General features: G+C 43.3%; 1 pseudogene; it reads right to left on the bottom strand.

The window, feature by feature from the left end:
- Nucleotides 1-543: 543 nt before the first annotated feature.
- LOC143670453 (glutaredoxin-1 pseudogene) lies at nt 544-1,390 on the bottom strand (annotated as a pseudogene).
- Nucleotides 1,391-13,715: the final 12,325 nt, after the last annotated feature.

Here is a 13,715-nt window from a genome sequence, read left to right as displayed (position 1 = left end):
ATTCTAGAACACAAAACTAAATTATATGGTAAGGGATTCTTAAATTTTCAAAGAATAGAAAAAGAAAAAAGTAATAATTGGCAATCATTTAGGACAGTGTTTCTCAAATTTAGCTCCTTCCACAGACATCTTGGGGAGGGAGCCACAAGATTTCTGTAGTAATTTTTTAATTTTGCATTTTAAATTTGAGAATCTAAATCAAAGTAACACACAGTTGTTCAGGATTACCTGGACAAATATCTTACATAAAAATACTGCCACATGATTGCAGCATCTTCACTTGTATCTCTGACCCCTGTGGCACCAAGTGAGAACAGTACTTAACTTTTCATGCAGAGTTTCTCAGCTTGGGTCCTTACAGACTTTTCGTGGAATTGCTGAACGTTTCCCATGAAAACTATTAAGTTGTCATGGTTGAGAACACTGGCTCAGAGTCGTGTTTCTCAATATGGGATAAGGTGATATAAAGATGGTGAAGGGGGATATGCAGGTAGTTTGAAAAAGCACATTTAAGAAGCTATTGATTTCTTCATGCTAACTCTAGAGGGTCAAGCTCAGCAAGATATCTTTGACTGATGTGTAGCACAAAAGACCAAATACAGATTCAGCCTGGGGGGCCTGGAATAAGCATGGTCGTGGTTGAGAAACACTGGTTTAGAGGTAGAGGACTGCTGGCACATGAACAGTAAAAAAATATGCCAAAGAGAAAGAACATCTTTCGGATCAATGGATAAATATTAAACCAGAACTTGTCATGGTGTTTTTGAACCCAAAGACCACTCCAGAAGAAACTCAAGATGGTTCATCAATCTTTTCATCCCCATGGTGTGGGGAAAGTGGGTCTACCTTCTAATACTGATCCAAAAGAAGAACAAAGCCCCCTATACATTATAATTATTTTGATTAATGCATTTCAGAATTTAAGTAAACAGCTGCTGTAGTTGGGTAAGAATGGCCAAGAAGTGCTGTCATCGTTGGTGAGGCCATCCAGTTCTCAAGGAGGGTATCATTGAGGTCTGCTCTGTAATTATTTTAGGGCTTCAATTTGCCGTAGCCGTGTCTCTAGTTCCCCACTCTTTTGCATGTTTATTAGATCAGTACATCCACCTATGCGATCTTTTCCGATAAAGACCCGAGGTACCGTTCTTGCCCCTGTGAGCTGCTAGAAATAATCTTGAATCGCGTTTGTGTCGCTGGTGGCCGTGATATCAACAAATTCCAGGAGTCCTTCTTTGAAGGGCATTTGGCTGAGGATCTCTTGGGTCCGTCTGCAGTAGGGGCAGGTGGGTTTGATGAACACAACCACCTTCCCAGGGTGGATTTTGCTGTTCACGTATGTATGAGCCATGCTGGCAGGCGGCGTGTCTTCCCGGGAGGAGCCCCCAACCGCACGTCCTGCTCCGGTGGGGAAGCAGCCATCTTGTATCTCTTTACAAAAGAAATATCAGTAGGATCTTAACATCTAGAGCCACCTCTTGGAACATCCTGCTATCTAACTCTAAGGTGAGTCAGAAAGAAGAAGCACTGCTCAAAATCCTATAAAAATCCATCAAGACATTTTTGCTAAACATTTTGGTAAAAAGGGACTGGATAAGTTGGCACTTATCCACCAACTCTCAGCTCCTTTTGGCTTAAAGCTTGTGCAAGGGGGTCAACTTGCCTGCATGCATCTTCTGTGGGCTATAGTGGAGTGAAACCAAGGAGACTTCTTACTGAGTCAGTCCTTTGGTCACTCCAAAAATGAAAATATAGAGAGCCACTAGCAAATGCACATGTCTAAGGCTTCCTATAGCATGAACAATTTGATGTTACATTTATATGAGACCATTCCATCAAAATCACCGATAATGCCTAACAGGATGAGAATTACAACTCAGCTGTATAATAGAATTACCCACACACTTGTCATTTCCCTCCATTGGGATAATAACTAACAAAGGTACTAAAAACATTGAATTTATTTCCACCAAAACCATACAAATAGAATCAACAAAATGGAGTAACTCAGAAGAAAAACCAAGTGCTAACATGATGGTTGTTGCTAGGGAATATAATGTTTTGATCCTTCATATTATTAACATAGTGAGTGTTTAGGTTTTTTTAGTTTTAGTATGGTATCTGAAAGCAGATACCATAAAATGGATTGTTTTTTAACAGTGCGAATGTATTGGCTTACAAGCTTATGGTTTCAAGGCTGAGAAAAATGTCCAAATCAAGGCATCATCGGACAATGCTTTCTCCCTGAAGATTGGCTGCTGGTGATTCTGGGCTCCTCCGGTCACATGGCAGCATCTGCTGTTCTCTCCTTCTCTTCCAAATTTTATTGCTTTCAGCTTGCTTCTGTGCCATTCCCTCTCTCTAGTTGTGTTCATCCCCTTTGTAATGGACTGCAATAAGAGGATTAAGATCCACCCTAGGCCATGCCTTAACTGAAGTAACTTCATCAAAAGGTCCTATTTACAATGAGTTTACACATGAGTGGGTTAGCTTTAACAACGTGATTTTCTGGGGTACATACAAGTTCCTAACCACCACAGTGAATTGAAAAATTTCTTCTGTTACTTCAATCTACTCTAGCTAACTCAGCCCTTAAAGTGCAATTACTATATTGCTCATTTCGTAAATATATTAAGCTCAATCTTTGTGATTCTCAGATGAAAGCTTCAAATGTAGTATACTTTTTAACAAACAAAATATTTAGCCTATTTGTTGATTATTTACTTACATATCCTACCCCCCAAAATTACACAAAGCATCAAATCAGAAAAAGCACCTTTCTGTTTTCCTGGAACATGACACATGCTAATTAGCAACAGGGCTTCTCTAAGGGTGAGTTCAGTGTTAGATCACTGTCCACTGTCACTGCTGTCTTCAAGATTGATTTCCACTTGATGTGGTAATTTGTGCAGTGCAGAAAAGCATCTTGGCTCTTAATTTTCACTCCTTTTTCATTCAGTTCTCATTTACAGAGTGTCAATAAGGCACTTGGCACATCAACAAAGCCTGTCTGTGCTCCTTCAGCATTTCAGATGTACCTCTACTGTAGCCTAATGACATTGTTTAATGATTATTCCTCTCTAGATTATCCATCCAGCTCACTTTTGACTAGTTGTGAACTCTGGATGGGGAGGAATCATATCGTATTTATTCTTCAGTCTGTCTGCTCCCATCAACCTTCCCCATACACAAACCTGCACATCAGATCTATTGCATTGCTGGACTGTTGCGTAGAAAATACCCAATAACCTTTTGTCAAATGCACTGAATAATGAAACTAAGCTCAGAATCGTCACTTCCTCATGCTGTTGATATCCCGATATGACTAGTAGACATTAGCACATCAAGTGAGGTATGTAAATATGCCTTACCTCTTGCTTAGTCTGGGAAGGATATAGAAAAGATGTCAGAGAAAAGAGCTATCTGTAAAACAATTCCTTAGCTCAAAGAAAACTCATCACCACTCTATTTATAGGATATATTTTATTGCATTTCTCATCTTGAATCTCCTGTCACCTTCCTTAGAATTCTACTTGCTTGGAAAAAAAGCATCAAAGCTCCTTGATCTATCATGCTTGATCTACCCTGCAGACTTCAGATAGCATGGGTCTTCAGACTTCAAGGGATGGTATACTGGCTGTCCTGAAAGAGCCAGACCTAGAAATTAGCTGATTACTTCACTCCATCCCGAGCCATTTAGTTTAGAAACATTTTCTTTAAGGGAGATATGCTCCTTCCTCAAGCATCTCTGTCCGCGACTTCTCGCTCAGCGTCAAGCCCCCGGCCGGCGGGTGAGACAATGAGGAGAGACAGAGAGACGCAGACAAATCCGCGCTGGTGAGATCCAAGACACGTAGCAGTTGTAAGCACAGACCTTTACTGGAGTTAAGCTTGCATTCTCTGTTACAGGTTCCGCGCGGGCGAAATATCCCGCGGGGGGACAACCTCTATGCGGCCGTCAGGTACGGCTCCCTGTGGGTCGTCTCCACCCACCCTGTCCGGGTAACCTCTTATATACTGTGCCCAAACCCAATAGGTTAGTGCCACGTATACAGAGGTGATTGGTAGACAGGGTTGACGGGCGCGTACGTCATACGCGGAGGCAGGATGCGGGCGCCATCTTGGCTCACTCGATGGGCGGGGGGAACTCTAGAGCAGGCTGCGGCGTGTCCACTAGGCCCGACCCGGGAGGCGGCTCTCCACACATCTCCTTTAACTGAGGTCTATAGCATATCTTATTGATAGCCTGCAACTCAATACTTGATTACATCTATATGAGCCTTGACTTTTCATTCATATTATGTTGTAGAGAGCCGCTTTCCGGGTTTGGCCTAGTGGACACGCTGCAGCCTGCTCTAGAGTTCCCCCCGCCCATCGAGTGAGCCAAGATGGCGCTCACATCCTGCTTCCGCAAATGACGCACGCGCCCACCAACCCTATCTTCCAATCACCTCTGTATACGTGGCACTAACCTATTGGGTTTGGGCACAGTATATAAGAGGTTACCCGGACGGGGTGGGTGGAGACGACCCACAGGGAGCCGTACCTGACGGCCGCATAGAGGTTGTTCCCCCGCGGGGTATCTTGTCCCGCGCGGAACCTGTAACAGAGAATGCAAGCTTAACTCCAGTAAAGGTCTGTGCTTACAACTGCTACGTGTCTTGGATCTGTGTTTCTCACCAGCGCGGATTTGTCTGCGTCTCTCTGTCTCTCCTCATTGTCTCACCCGCCGGCCGGGGGCTTGACGCTGAGCGAGAAGTCGCGGACAAGTGGTGGCCCGTACGGGGAACCCTTCTGCTGCCTTTCCCCGAGCTGGTGAGGACGTGCTTCTTGAGTTCGCAGCGGACTTCCCGCGCCTGATCACCGCGAGAAGGTGAGTACTTCTTATTACGTGAGAGTTAAGGCCCGCGGGCTTTCAGGTAGCCCCGGGGACTCGGAAGAGCTCTCCGAGTGATTAAAGTACAGTGCCGACTGCAAACATGGGGCAGTCCGGAAGTTTACCTTTGTTAGCTCCCTTAAAGACCCTTTTAGCGGACGGCTCCTGTGAAAGTGAGCCGCCCACTTGTAAGCCGCCAGAGTCTGGCGCTAGTTCAGACACCTCTGACTCAGAGTCAGATGGTGATGAGACCGAGGGTGCAGACGCGCCTCCGCTGATCGATTGGGGGAGGCCCCCTGTCTCACCCACGCAGCCTTCCGCCCCGCCAGCGCCTGCTGCAGGGACGCGGCGGCTTCCGGTGAATGGTTTTGGTGATCTCGCCAAAAACCCTCACCACGGGCTCCCTCTGGTGGCCGAATCAGGTAATTACAGTGGCCCTCCTTTGCGAGACCCGGAACCCCTTACAGGCTGGTCGGGGGAGGGGCAGTTACGGCCGTGCCCCCCGCCCGAGTGGAGCAGGCGCTCAGCAGCGCTACTCTGAAAAGAATAAACCCCAGTGAGCCTTTTGAAGCCTGCGTGCTGCCGACAGAGTTACAGCCCACGGCAGTGCTATGGCAGCAAGAACCATTACTCTGGGTTCACCCTGGAGTTTCCCCAAAAAAGGTCCTAGAGCACTATCCTACAGCTGTTGCAGATCTGGCCTTAGAATCAATTAAAAGGGCCATACAACATTTCGGCCAGCAACCTGAAAACCTCAGAGTACCTTACTCTTCCCAGCAACTTGAGATACTCACTGGATGCATAGATCAATGGGCCATCCTCCGGTGTACATTTCTAGGAAGCATTAACAATCAATTCCCAAAAGCCCCCCTTTTGCAGTTTGTTACTCGACACCCAGTAATCTTTCCTAAAGTAACTTCGCCTAAGCCACTAGTGGGCGCCCCCACCGTGTACACGGACGGCTCCAGCTCCGGTTCAGGAGCATATTATATGGAAGGATGTCCTGTCAGGACAATGGCAAGGCCCTGACCCAGTGCTCAGCTGGGCCAGAGGCTCTGTTTGTGTTTTTCCCCAGGAGCCAGGACGTCAACCAGTGTGGGTTCCGGAAAGACTGGTGAGAACCGTGACATCGCCCGAGGAGGCCACGGAGCTGTTGCCTAAAAAACCAACAAGCCTTCAACCTGAACCATCAGATCAGGCCTCCAACTCTGCTGATGACGGCGGCGACTGACGAGATAGCAACGAAAGCGCCGGTCACCCTTCGATTGTTTAGAAGGGGGACCAGTTTTAATAACCCCCGTTGCCTTCGACCTTTCCAAACTGGGCGAGACTGTACAAAGTCTGTGGAACCGAGTCACCTCATGGTTCTCTTGGCCCAATTTGACTACTTGGATTCTCGTGGCAGTGGGACTATTAGTGGGCTTAGTCACTGTTAAATGTTTGTTAGAACGCTTGTTCCAGACACAGCAGCAACTACGTGTTTCTACCATGTTAGCTATGTCTTCCCAGTCAAATGTGGGTGTGCGTCCCTCCTCGATAGATAGCCCGTCTGAATCACCTGGGGCAAAGCTCTTGTCAGCAAGGTTTGTTGCAGGCTCCCTGGCCACTACCCGTGTTTAGCTAGGTACCAGAGGCTGTTAATTTTGCGCGCCTAGCCGCCTCGACGGTGGAGCTGCGGCCGCAGTCCTGGCCAGACTGGGCTTGGCTCTAGCCATTGCACCGAGGCCTCCGCAGCGTTTCCTATGCCCTGGCTGTCGCTCTCATAATCCCCGCTTGACCCAGTTGCGAGGCGAAGCACTGCAGGGAGGAGTCACGTGGTATCCAGTTCACGGACTCTCCGGTCTCTATATGAGGTGAGCATTCTGGTCGGTGCCAGAGGCTCCGTCGTGTGATGACGCGAGCCTAGTCCAGACTCCCCAAAGCACCAAACTATGTTGTGAGCCACTCAGGCCCACGGGAGCACCATCATCAATAGAGACACTGGGTACAAGAATACGGTCTACGGACCATGCCTCTTATAAAAACAAAAAGGGGGAGATGTAGAGAGCCGCTTTCCGGGTTTGGCCTAGTGGACACGCTGCAGCCTGCTCTAGAGTTCCCCCCGCCCATCGAGTGAGCCAAGATGGCGCTCACATCCTGCTTCCGCAAATGACGCACGCGCCCACCAACCCTATCTTCCAATCACCTCTGTATACGTGGCACTAACCTATTGGGTTTGGGCACAGTATATAAGAGGTTACCCGGACGGGGTGGGTGGAGACGACCCACAGGGAGCCGTACCTGACGGCCGCATAGAGGTTGTTCCCCCGCGGGGTATCTTGTCCCGCGCGGAACCTGTAACAGAGAATGCAAGCTTAACTCCAGTAAAGGTCTGTGCTTACAACTGCTACGTGTCTTGGATCTGTGTTTCTCACCAGCGCGGATTTGTCTGCGTCTCTCTGTCTCTCCTCATTGTCTCACCCGCCGGCCGGGGGCTTGACGCTGAGCGAGAAGTCGCGGACATTATGTATTCCTTGATAGTGATACATGCCATGGATTCAGAGTGCCTGGCAGAGGCCTGGATACTGGCAGCTCTTCAATAGACAGTTGTCGACTAATAGCCCTTAAAGTGTGAATTATGAGTTCTACCAAAATGCAAGGTCTCATCTACATAATTATAAGCTGAAGACTGACAGGCAAAATGAGGTGCAGGACTACTTCAGCATTACCAAGTCTGCCACTTCATTTGCTTGAAGTATAGTCCACATTAACTAAATTTAAATATCCCAAAGTTAAATTTTTTTAAAGAGAACTGATATGCATTGTTGTGTGAGGAGGTGGTCAAGGCTGCATTATCCCAACACAGTCAATGACAGAATGCTAGGAAAACATCCTATGGGCAACCCACCTTGGAATAAACGTCAGTCTTATATCCTTAACTCTTGTCTCATATGGGTCTTCTTAACCTGACATCCATGGATGAACTTTAGGGTCCATGAATTCACTGATAGTACACAAAATTATCCATGTGCTGTGTACACCTTTGGGTTAAAGGTGCCATGCACATCACTGATTTCTCAAAGATGTCTGCTTCAAGAATTTACAGAAGAAAGGACCCATCCTGGCTCCAAAGAAAGTCATTTGTTTCCTAGGCCAATTCTAGAGGTAAAGAGACTCTCACCATGCAGCAGTCATGGTTTGGCATCAAGGGCTTCCTCCAAGCAGGTTTGAGCTCTAAGGTAGTATAAAATGTAGCTTATCTGTTCAACAGGTAAACTAAGCCTTAATATACACATTGAAGATCAAAGCCGGAATGGTTCCTGGGGGCCTGCATACTCAAGTCAAAACAGTGGGAAAGTGAAAGTGACAGGGGCTAGCTATCTGTTCATATCAGGATGGGTAACTAGTTAATAGCATCCTTTGCTACTTGCAAAGATTTCTGTATTTTCCAAGTTTGTAATGGGCTGTGCTGACCTATCAGTTCATTAAAGGGTGATTATAGAAGGTATTAGTCAAAGTTTTGCTGTTTCTCTTTTCTGAATCTGTTCTCCATGGACTATATCCCTTTCCTTTCAGATTCCTCTTTAGTACTCCATGCTACAGAGATGTTCTTGAAGTACTTGGCTTTCTGAAGACATGATGGACTGCCATCAACGTTGCTTTCTGCCTGTTTTCATTCTTCTCTTTTCTGTGTCCAACTTCTTTCAGTTTCCTGAGGCAAGCAGTTTTCTACCTAGCACCTCTTACAGATCAATTATTTTGTTATAAATTATGACCATATAATTCAGAAGGACTTAATGTTGTTCATTCTGCAGATTGGAAGATGACTATACGTTGCAAAGAGTTTACTCTTATTATGCTACTTTCCCAAGATTCTTTCTGGCAATAAGGGATTACAGCACATTCTGCAAATACAAATGACTTATTCATTGTAGGATACCAAGCATAAGTCAATACATCTTTCCAAACCTCAGAAATTGACCTTTAAAAATCTGCCAAACACAAGAGTAATGATGTGGTGATAATTTACAAGGGGGAAAAGAAGCATACCTCATAAAGTCAGAAATATTGGTTGGACCCCAGTGTTCCTGAGAGCTCAAATCGGGGATTCTTAACGTGTGATTCATAGACCCTTGGGAGTCTACAAGGCCCTCTCAGGTGTTAAGGCAAAACTGTTTTCATTACCAAAATACCATTTGTCTTTTTCACTAGGTTTATGTTTGTACAAAAACAATGGTATAAAAACAACACAGTAAAACTGCTGGTGCCTTAGCAGAAAGCAGTTCGTTGACATTAAGTTGTTGTATTTGTCATCATCTTCTTCACTGCTGTACACTGGTCGTTTATTAAAACACATTTTCACTTAAGGATATCCTTGATGAAGCAGGAGGCATTATTAATTTTACTAACTCTAAGCCCTGGAGCGTATGTCTTCTTAATATTCTGTATGGCAAAGTGGAATGTGAGCACAAAGTAATTCTGATATCAGTTGTCACAAGAGGAAGCACTTGTGTGATTTTTTGATTTGCATGTGGAATTGTCCTCCTTTGTCATGGAATGACATTTTCACTTGAAAGAATAAATGTCAGATGAACCATTTTCCCTCAGACTTGAGGAGCTGGTAGGCATTTTCTTGAAAGTGGCCAAAATGAGCTGGTCAGTCCAATGATAACAACTGACAGAAATGGTTGCTAACAATAACGCTCGAACATTCAAGCAAGATTTGGAACTTTGAGAAACATGTATCTGCCACCGTAAGCGTGAAATCTTCCCCAAATTTAAGACTTTTGTGATGGGATTGGCGGCAATATTAACAAAGGATAGATTTTGAGACTCAGCAATGAAATATGTGGATATTTGGAAGATCAGTCTAACTCACTGAAGCAACATATTTTTTAAATGACTACTGCATCATGCTACAAAATCATTCATGGCTAAAAGATCCATTGAAAGTAAAATATAGAACAATGGATTTTTTTTTTTCTGCATGGGCAGGCACCAGCAATTGAACCTGTAGACCAATGGATTTTAACAGGACAGATTATGAAAAGTCCATTCATGCCAATCAGAGATTCCAAATTTCAAGCCATCTTTGACAAACAGTTGTTTGTAGATTTGGGGTGCAATATCAGAGAAGAAGGTCCACAGTTATCTGAAAGGCAACTGCAGTACTCCTGCCTTTTTTGACTACATTTCTGTAAAGGGTGGATTTTCTTCATGGGCTCCCACCAAAACAGCACTTGGCAACAGATTGCAGAAGCAGATATTAGAATCCAGCTGTCTTCTGTTAAGCAGGATACTAAAGAGCATTGTATGAATATAGAAAACAATAGCACTCTTCTCACTTTCTTTTGTTTTGCAATATACAGTTATTTTCCACCAATATCTTATGTTAACATGTAGTAGCATTACGAAAGTATAAAAATGTCTCAGTTTTAATATTTAATGTGATAAATGACAATAGGTTTATCTTCTCCCCACCCAAGTTCTTTGGCATGCTCAATAATTTTTTTTTAAATGTAAAGGGGTCCTAAGACTAAAATAAAGTTTGAGAGCTGTTGCCTTGGTGATTTGGAAACTGAGATGAACATTACAAATCAACAGGGAAGTTTTACATGGAAAGAATCCTTGGCCTCACCCCCTGGAAGTGCTGAGTCCATGGAATGCTTCAGGTCAGGCGCCTTCCTTCCTATTAGACTCAGCATAGACTCTGATGTGTGGAAGTTATGGTAATGCCTGATGAACTTTGATAATCAAATTAAAAGTATGTCCTTTCAATTCCTGAACCCTGCACTACCACCACCCAAAATATTCTTTATTAAAATTTTTAAATCTCAAAGTAGATTCCAATTTATGTTTTGTATACCTGCTGGTTCGTAGGTTTACCAATAAAAAAAGGTCATGCTTGTTATTTTGGGAACCTGTAAGTGACCTTCTGTTCTTTCAGGAGATTTCGTTGCTAGGTTGCCTTTTCAACAGGGGAAATCATTCTCTTGTGCTTATGACACATATGTTTTTGTGGTCTTGGAATTTTCTGTTGCTTGGATCCAATGCTCAGAATTTTAAATGCTTCTTCTTCCTCTTTTTTTTTTTTAAGTCCCCACTCAGTTTATTCAGTCGAGCATAAAACATGAATGTTCATATTTACCAAACTCATTTAAACTAAACAAGGACAGCTTGTTAAAAGCTGTCACTTCAATTTAAAAACACACAAATACATAGAGTGCAGCTTAAAAGTCACCATTTCATCTTTTTCTCAACTTTTTATTTTGAAATAATTTCAAACTTTCAGGACAGTTACAAAAATAATGCCCACCCTATACAGAGAACTCCAATAAACCCCTTTACCCCCAGATATCCAGATCCAATTTTAACATTTTGACACATTCCAATCCATCTATCCATCTATCCATCCATCTGTATATCTATCTGTCTGTCTACCTGTAATTCATTTTCTGAATACTTACATGTAGGTTGTATACATCATGCTCCTTGAACATTTAATACAACCATGTACATTGTGTGAGATCAAGGATATTCACTTAGGTGACCACCTTACTTGCAATTATCAAGGTCAAGAAATTTAGCATTGATAGAAAGCTTAGAGTCTATATTCCAATTTCTTATATGTCTCCAAAATATCCTTTTGGCCCTTTTTGCCTACATTATTAGATCCTGTCCAGGATCACATATTGCATTTAATTGTCACTATCTCTTTTGGTGTTCACTATTTCTTTTAAATTCCTATATTATTTGTCATTTGTGGTAGTTAGATTCAGTTGTCATCTTGACCAGGTGAAGGCACCTAGTTCTGCTGCTGTGGACATGAGCCAATGGTACGTGAACCTCATCTGTTGCTGATTACATTTGCAGTCGTCTAGGAGGCGTGCCTGCTGCAATGAATGATGTTTGACTTAATTAGCTGGTGCTTAAATGAGAGAGCTCAATGTAGCACAGCCCAAGCAGCTCAGTATACCTCATCTCAGCACTCACAGCTCAGCCCAGGCCTTTGGAGATGCAGAATGAAATCATCTCGGGGAAAGTTGTTGGAACCCAGAGGCCTGGAGAGAAGGCCAGTAGAGACCACCCTGTGCCTTTCCACATAAGAAAAAACCTCAGTTGAAAGTTAGCTGCCTTTACTCTGAAGAACTAATGAAAAAAATCCCCTTTTTTAAAAACCCAGTCCATCTCTGGTGCGTTGCATTCTGACAGCTAGCAATCTACAATATCATTTTACAAAAAATGATATCAACTGAGGAATAAACATTGTTTGTTGTGTAATCTATAAAAACGACTAAAAGAACAGTAATAGTGATAAGAAGAGAAGTTGATAAAATGATTCAGGATGGTTTTCCAGGGGAAAGGATTTCTAAGGAGGATCTTGGAGAAACAGAAATACATCCTCAAAAAAAGACTCCCTTAATATTCAATTTTGATTTCAAACTTTTTTAAGCACTGACCATGTGCTATATACAGTCACCATGTGGCAATATGATGACAGAGAGGTGCATAAATATGGTTGCTTTCTTATAAGAGGAATTTCAAATCTAAAGCAAGGACTGGAAAGTTGGAGAGGGGCCCACATTATTTGAAATATCCTATAAGAAGTTTTTGCACAACTTGACTGTCAAGAAACATTGCACCATGAGAACAAGGAGAAAGGGTATTAGACAAGAAATAATTAATTAGAGCAACAAATTATGAGGGCCACAGGGCCAGAAATACTGGAAGGCAAGTTTGATATCAAATAGAAATAAGGAGTGATTTGGGAGCTTCAATTCAGCATGAGAGAGGGAAAGTGGGGGAAATTGCCACTATGATTTTCAGGACAGACCCTTAATAAACTTATTAGAAAAAAATAAAAACACCTGGCATTAAAAAAGGACAGTAGGTTGGTTTTTTCAGCTGATTTTCATCTACCCTTTATGTAATGATAAATTCCAAGATGGTTATTTCATTGCTACTAAAAGTAGTGGCGAGCTGGCAGCAGCATCACCTGGGAGATTTCTGGAAATGAAATTTCTCAGGAGCCACATCAGTAAAATAGAATCAGAAACTTCAGGCAGGGGGCAAGAGAGGAGACGGACAGGGATCTGCAATTTGCAAAACTTTCAGGTGATTCTTCCGCAGGCTAAAGTTTGAGAAGAAACAATTCAAAACATTCCAGAGAGTAGAAAATATGTGAATTGTCCAAATTAATTTTATAAATGAATACGACCAGGAGGGAGGAGAAGAGACCCAAAGTCGACCTAAGGAGCTTTACTGGTGGGCTACAGGCAGGTGGGCTAACACTTAAGATGGTGGAGCAACGAACAAGGGAAAGGGTACATGTTATATAAGGTGGCCAATGGGAAATAGGGAAAGGGAGGCGGTGGGTTTTCTTTGTCTAGCTTGGGAGCAGGAAGTTGGCAGGTTTCCATTGATTGGTTTTGGAAGCAGGGGGCTAAATTGGGAGTTGGCAACTTTTCATGGGTAGGATTTAAAAGTTAAACGCTGCTGAAGCCATGCAAGGTTTTAACTGCCTGAGTGCAGATGTTGGGTGAGATGGGATGGGGGAAGCTTCTTGGAATATATGCTAGGGGTTGGTTACATCATGGGGGAAGGGGTTCTGCCTAACAAGTATAACATTCATAAAAAATGAAATGATGAAAGTAGAAAGGTACTAGTAGAGCAATTTCATTTATGAACACAGATGTGAAGCTCTAAATACAATATTAGCAAAGCTTACCCAGCTCTTGCTCAAAAGAAGAATAATGCATCATGACCAAGTTACATTTATTCCAGAAATGGTAGAAGAGTCAACATAAGGAATTATATTAGTGTAACTAATTATATAGAAAATTGAAAGAGAAAAATCACGCAA

This window comes from Tamandua tetradactyla, chromosome X (assembly GCF_023851605.1).
Source record: "Tamandua tetradactyla isolate mTamTet1 chromosome X, mTamTet1.pri, whole genome shotgun sequence".
NCBI classification, from domain to species: Eukaryota; Metazoa; Chordata; class Mammalia; order Pilosa; family Myrmecophagidae; genus Tamandua; species Tamandua tetradactyla.
This window is presented reverse-complemented; position numbering and strand designations above follow the sequence as displayed.